Raw genomic sequence first — 7652 nt, forward strand, 5'->3', positions numbered from 1 at the left:
ATATAAAGGAGAAGTGAAACATGTGGAATGAAAGGAAAACATTGATAATATGTTAACAGGCAGGATGAGCTGGGCACACTGACTGTCATCTTCCTGTGATTGAGAAGTAATTTGTCTTTGTATTTATTAAGGATCCCCATTAGTTGTTTCATGTTTGGACTCTTCCTAGGGTCCAAAGCAAGATTAAGGCAATTACATCACAAAACAATATAAATAAAAGAGTACATCATACACCACATTATTATTCTACCACTACATATCTACAATACAAACTGTATAATACCACAATACAACAATAATACATTACAATGTACATGTGTGTATCGTGCTTGTGTGTGCGTAAAGCGTGTGTGTGCCTGTGTGTGTGTGTCTCTTCACAGTCCACGTGGTTCCTTAAGATTTGATCTATTTTTTTCAAATCTGATTTTACTGCTTGCATGAGTTATTTGATGTGGAACAGAGTTCCAAGTAGTCATAGATCTATGTAGTACTGTGCGTTTCCCAGAGTCTGTTCTGGACTTGGGGACTGTGAAGAGACCCCTGGTGGCATGTTGTTTGGGGTATGCATGGGTGTCTGAGCTGTGTACTAGTCCTCTGTGCTTTCAACATGTCAATACCTCTCACAAAGACAAGTAGTGATGCAGTCAGTCTCTCCTCCACTTTGAGCCAGGAGAGATTGATATGCATATTATTGATGTTAGCTCCCCGTGTACATTTAAGGACCAGCTATGCAGCTCTGTACTGGGCCAATGGTAATTTGCCTATGTCCCTCTTTGTGGTACTTGACCATATGACTGGGCAGTAGACCAGGTGCGATAAACCTGGGGCCTGTAGGACTTGTTTTGTTGATAGAGATGTCAAGAAAGCAGAGCAGCACTTTATTACAGACAGACCTCTTCACATCTTAGTTACCATTGAATCAATATGTTTTGACCATTGCAGTTTACAATCCAGGGTTACAGTTTAGTCTCCTCAACTTGCTCATTTTCTACATTATTCATTACAAGAATTGGTGGAGGTTTAGGGTTTAGTGAAGAATTTGTCCCAAATACAATGCTTTTAGTTTTTGAAATATTTAGCACTAGCTTATTACTTGCCACCCATTCTAAAACTGACTACAGCTCTTTGATAAGTGTTGCAATGATTTCACTTGCTGTGGTAGCTGACATGAATAATGTTGAGTCATCATACATAGACACACAGTCTTTACTAGTGCCAGGTCATTAGTAAAAACATTTAAAACGTAAGGGGCTTAGACAGATGTCCTGGGGTATGCCCAACTCTACCTGGATTATGTTGGAGAGGCTCCTATTAAAGAACACCCTCTGTGTTCTGTTACATAGGTAACTCTTGATCCACGATATAGCAGAAGGAGTAAAGCCATTACACCATTTTTTCAGCAGCAGACTATGATCGATGATGTCAAAAGCTGCACTGAAGTCTAACAAAACAGTGCCCACAATCTTCTTATTATCAATTTCTTTCAACCAATCATTAGTCATTTGTGTAAGTGCCGTACATGTTGAGTGCCCTTCCCTATAAGCGTGCTGAAAGTCAGTTGTTAATTTGTTTACTGTGAAATAGCTTTGTATCTGGTCAAACACCATTTTTTCCCAAAAGTTTACTAAGGCTTGGTAGTAGGCTGATTGGTCGTCTGTTTGAACCAGTAAAGGTTGCTTTACTATTCTTGGGTAGCGGAATGACTTTTGCTTCCCACCAGGCCTGAGTGCTCACACTTTCCTGTAGGCTTAGATTGAAGAGATGGCAAATAGGGGTGGCAATATAGTCTGCTATCATCCTCACTCATTTTACATCCAAATTGTCAGTCCTAGGTGGTTTGTCATTGTTGATAGACAACAACAAACAATGTCATTTTCCACACTCACTTTCCGGAGAAAAAAAATTACAATGCTTGTCTTTCATCATTTGTTTAGTTATACATGGATCTGTATGTTCAGAGTTTGTTGTTGGGATGTCATGCCTAAGTTTGCTAATCTTGCCAATGCAAAAAAATCATTAAAGTAGTTGACAATATCATTGGTTTTGTGATGAATGAGCCATCTGATTCAATGAAGGATGGAGCAGAGTTCGCATTTCTTTGCACAAAATTTAATTTAAGATGCTCCAAAGCTTTTTACTATCATCCTTCATATAATTTTTCTTTGTTTCATAATACAGTTTCTAGTTCTTTTTGTTTAGTTTAGTCACCTGATTTCTCAATATACAGTACGTTTGCCAATCAGCTGTGCAGCCAGACTTATTTGCCATTCCTTTTGCCTCGTCCCTCTCATTCATACCATTTTCCTTCATTTTCTTAATTAATGGGTGCATGCTTATTAGTAACTGCAATAAGCAATTTCATAAATGTGTCAAGTGCAACTTCTGGTTGCACCACATTACACATCTTGTGAGAGATATGAGTGCAGGTTTGCACTGCTGTCTGTCTCCACGAGATGTACATGCAGTTGCACACTCAGATACACACACACACTGTTGTTGTGTTTAGCTCACAGGAACTGGGATGTGCAGCTGTGGGTACATCCGCAGTGGAATCTGTTAGGGCAGGTTCAGAGAGATTTGGAGAACTTGGCAACCAATCAAAGGTTTCATAAAGTAAACCCTTACTTGCATCCACTCGCTCCAGAAATAAAGAAGCAAAAGAAGAATGCACACAAACACATTCATATAGTCTATGACCCCCAGCTATGGTACCTGGATCAGGAAAACACAATGGCCAACTCTTAGCAGATCCTTGCTTAGAGGACTAGTGAGTACTAGTGAGTACAGATATAACGGAAAGTAAGGTTTGCACGTATGTAAGCAGTGTGTGTAAACAATCGCTTCAGAAAGTATTCATACCCCTTGATTTAGTCCACATTTTGTTGTGTTATAGCCTGAATTAAAAATGGATTACATAAAAAACATTTTTCACCCATTTACAGACAATACCCCATAATGACAAAGTCAAAACATATTTTTAGAGATTTTAGCAAATTTATTGAAAATAAAATACAGAAATATCTAATTGACGTAAGTATTCACACCCCTGAGCCAATACATGTTAGAATAACCTTTGGCAGTGACTACAGCTATGAGTCTTTCTGGGTAAGTCTCTAAGAGCTTTGCACACCTGGATTATACAATATTTTGCACATTATTCTTTAAAAAAAAGAAATCTGTCAAGTTGGTTGTTGATCATTGCTAGATAGCTATTTTCAAGTCTTGCCATAAGTCAAAACTGGAACTAGGCCACCCAGGAACATTCAATGTCATCTTGGTACACAACTCCAGTGTATATTTGGTCTTTTGTTTTTGTTATTGTCCTGATAAAAGGTGAATTTGTCTCCCAGTGTCTGTTGGATGGCATACTGAATTCCTCTAGGATCCTGCCTGTGCTTAGCTCTATTTAGTTTATTTTCATCCTGAAAAACTCCCTAGTCCTTGCCGATGACAGGCATACCCATACCATGATTCAGCCTTCACTGTGCTTGAAGGTATGACACTCAGTGATGTGTTGTGTTGGATTTGCCCCAAGCATAACACTCAGGACATAAAGTTCAATAGTTTGACACATTTTTAACAGTTTTACTTTTGTGCCTTATTGCAAACAGGATGCATGTTTTGGAATATTTTAAATTCTGAACAGGCATCCTTTTTTCACTCTGTCATTTAGGTTAGTATTGTGGAGTAACTTCAATGTGTTGATCCATCCTCAGTTTTCTCCTATCACAGTCATTTAACTCTGTTACTGTTTTAAAGTCACCATTGTCCAAACAGTGAATTCCCTGAGTGGTTTCCTTCCCCTCTGGCAACTGATTTAGGAAGGACGACTGTATCTTTGTAGGGACTGGATGTATTGATACACCATCCCAAAGTGTAATGAATTACTTCAGAATGCTCAAAGGGATATTCAATTTCTGCTTTATACCAATGGGTGCCCTTCTTTGTGAGGTGTTGGTTCAGAGAAGAAGAGAGATAACGAAGGATAAAGGGGGGCCTAGGTGGAGAAGAAGAGAGGGAGATAGAAGAGTGTGGCCTTGTAGCTGGAGAGGTGGACTCCTTATAATGTGAACAGTGACAAAAACACTTCTGCACAGAGCTGGAGGTTTGTGAGCACTTGTGTTGTGGTACATTTGAATTGTTTAGTCTTTCCACCAGATTGTATGACAGAACGTTGAAGTAAGAGCTTGGCTTGTAGAACTCTGACATCGATGACTCATGACACTGACCTTGGTCCATGGCTACTGAATAACTTGCTGTATATTTTTACCAAATGACGAACTATTGAATGGAAGTTCAAGTCATAGTACAAGAAAAAATAACATTTGGCTGATACATTTTCTATTAAATGTTATTAACAAAGTTATTAACAGTGTTGTATGAAAATCATACATTTTCTGTTTATCCATTAAATTGTAGAATATAATTAGTACTGTAACCACATCTGAACAAATTGTTAAGAGAAATGAATTACAAAGCCAGTTATCATGTCATAAATAGACTGGCTATTTAGATATATCCATGTCAGTGTAAATTGTGAAAGACTTACCCCCATCTGTTTCTCTGTAAATGAGCCATTTATCAGCATGACCACATTGGACCCCCAACTCTAAATATAGACAGTCCTTGTCACAATAAGGCCAGTCCTCTGGAGAAGACAGCACATCTTTAGAGAAAACTTTCATGAGTCGATCTTGGCAATATGGGAAACTGTAATATTTCACTATGGAATCTTGAAATGTTGCATAGAGGGCCCCTAGAATTTGGGAAAGACTCAATGCAGATTATAGCACAGATGTTTATCATTGCTAGATGAATATAGCAGTTGTCATTCATTCACACAAAGACAGTGCACAGATGAGTGTAGTATGTTTACCTCCCTAAATTCAACATACATAATGTTTGACATATCCATGAAAACAAAGTCAAAGTACTGTGCACCACCTGTGCCACCAGAGACTCTGGGTTCACGCCCATGCTCTGTCATGCTCTGTCGACGCCCTAGCGTCGTCCGGGTTAGGGAGGGTTTGGCCGGTAGGGATATCCTTGTCTCATCGCGCACCAGCGACTCCTGTGGCAGGCCGGGCGCAGTGCGCGCTAACCAAAGTTGCCAGGTGCACGGTGTTTCCTCCAACACATTGGTGCCGCTGGCTTGTATGGGAGTTGTAGCGATGAGACAAGATAGTAGCTAGTAACAATTGGATACCATGAAATCGGGGAGAAAAAGGGGGTAAAATTCTAAAATAAAATGTAATAAAAAATGTCAATGTCTTGACCATTCGACCAAGATGGCCAACAAATTGGGTTTTCTTCCCATTTATTATCAATTTCTCTCAATCTCAGAATATTGACTGTTCAATTCAAAATAGGTCTGTCAAATGTTTAAAAATGTAATCGAGTTAATCAAATCAGAAAATCACAAATTCAGAATTTAAAGTAATAATTTAATTTAAGATATTTTATGTAAAAAGCATTACCAGAATACTGACAGTTTGATTTTGTCCAAAGTAATGCTTAGCAAAATCATGTAAATTGATAAAGCACATTTTCTTTAACCTCAATGTTAACTTGTTTTGACATTGCATTTTTAGCTGTATAGATGATGTATTTTTTGATGTTTTTGTGCATTTTGAATGCTTTCAGACAATGCAATAATTTTTTTTTTTTATAAATTGTGCACAAAAATGTGCTCGAATTAACTGATTAACTCTGACAGCCCTAATTCAAAATCATCTTTTTGTGGAAAATAATCTGTCAACATTCGTTCCTAAAGCAAACACATTCACACATTTTCAAATTCCTTAAAATCCCTTTTAGGCCTGTGTAATTAAATGTAACACAAATCAATGGACCGCTAACAATTACAGAAGCTACAAATAGCTAGCTAGGAGGAAATGGATGGCTCGCCTATCAATAAGCTAGCTAGCGGTTAACATGCGACCATTAGATACAAATTTCATAAAAATTTACCTTCTAAAATACATGTACACATTTAAATACACTCAATATGAGCCCTAGTTGGTAAAAATACAAAAGTGAGCATGTGAATGGCAAAAATCTCCCTCGTTTTTCAGTTGGTCAAAATAATTCAATTATACATCAAAATGACCAAATAAACATGTTATCTCTGGATTTAAAAAAAAAAGTTACCAAACCTACAAACCAGAAAATAGGATAAAAAAAATAAAGACACACGGAGAGCTAGCTTCTTTGTTCTTTTTCTGTGCTTCTTCCAATTGTCAAGGAGCAACGCGTTCGAAGAAGAGAGGCGCATCCCAGCAGCAGTAACACTCCGAATGACTCTCCCTAGTGTAGCGCTAAGTATACATATATATCAAAAGCAACATTATGGATTACTACAATAATAATGGAGTGGATGGCTCAGAAATAAGAAATCACTCATTTTAATGCACTTCAATTATTCTACTCGGGTAGGCTAAGTAACCTTTTTACAGAATGGCATTACAGAATTTGAGGAAACATTGCTACTGCAACATGTTAACACCACCTTTTCAAATGAGGAGAATAACACTATTTCACCCCTACATGTTAACTTGCAATTTTCACATGTGGAGTTTTCTTACATGGAAAACTGCAAATGCGATTGTCACGTGATTGTTTTTCACATGTGAACTTGTAATTCAACATGAGAAAGTGAGATTTACACATGTGGAGGTTTCTTACATGTACAACAGCAAATGGATTTTCACATGTTAATGTTTTTCAAATGTGAACATGCAATTCACATGTGAGGTGAAGACGCTATTCTCCTCATGTTGAAATGTGATGTTTGTATGTCAACTCTACATTTAATAAATGTGTATCTTTTTTATATGTCATTTTTTTGTAAGGGATGTCCTGCATTTGGCTAGTCATTTTACTAAGAAGCAACCATAAAACAGTTACAGTGTACATAGCATCTGCCCTTGGCTTGGAATTCCTCTGTTACCCTTTGGACCAGTATCTCACCATCACCCTGAGAACAGACAGGAAACTGTAAAATAAAAACTATCAGTACTTCACAAACAGACCTGGTAAAAAAGCTTACAGGATAAGCAATGTGCAGGATCCAGACGCCATGAGCAGGGTGATCTAGTGATGCAGGAACAGAAGGGTCAGAGCGTGCCAGGAAGACTCTGTGCATTTTTGGCAAATAAGAAGGTCAACACGGCCCAGTGATGGGAAACCCCTCTGACTTCCCCTTCCTGACTTATTTTTACTTTTATTTATGGCTGGTGTCCAAGTCAAATGGCATCAGAACATGGCATGCTACATAAACCTAAAATGTCTCAATCTCACCAAAGAAGGGGGAATAACTGGCAAGTAGTGAAGGAAAGAACTGTCTTTACTAATGAAATGGAATTTCCATTGTGATGCCAGAAGCACTGGGGCCAAAGTTTTAATGGTAAATAACAGCGGGAGCGCTACTATGTGCCAAAGTGTCAAGAGACTGTATAAAGCCCAATTACAAATGGTGCTCAGTTGTATAAACTTTAAGTGTTCAGAATTCAACAAAATAGATCTCTCCTCTCACGTAATGCTGTTTCTCTGTGTTTCCATGTTGTCACACTGCGAGGGTTGTCATATGGGACTCGTCATCCATCTGTCTGCGTCTTCCACCTCCCTTACTCTTTCACTTCCCTTCCTCCCTT

This window comes from Oncorhynchus kisutch, linkage group LG17, assembly GCF_002021735.2.
Source record: "Oncorhynchus kisutch isolate 150728-3 linkage group LG17, Okis_V2, whole genome shotgun sequence".
NCBI classification, from domain to species: Eukaryota; Metazoa; Chordata; class Actinopteri; order Salmoniformes; family Salmonidae; genus Oncorhynchus; species Oncorhynchus kisutch.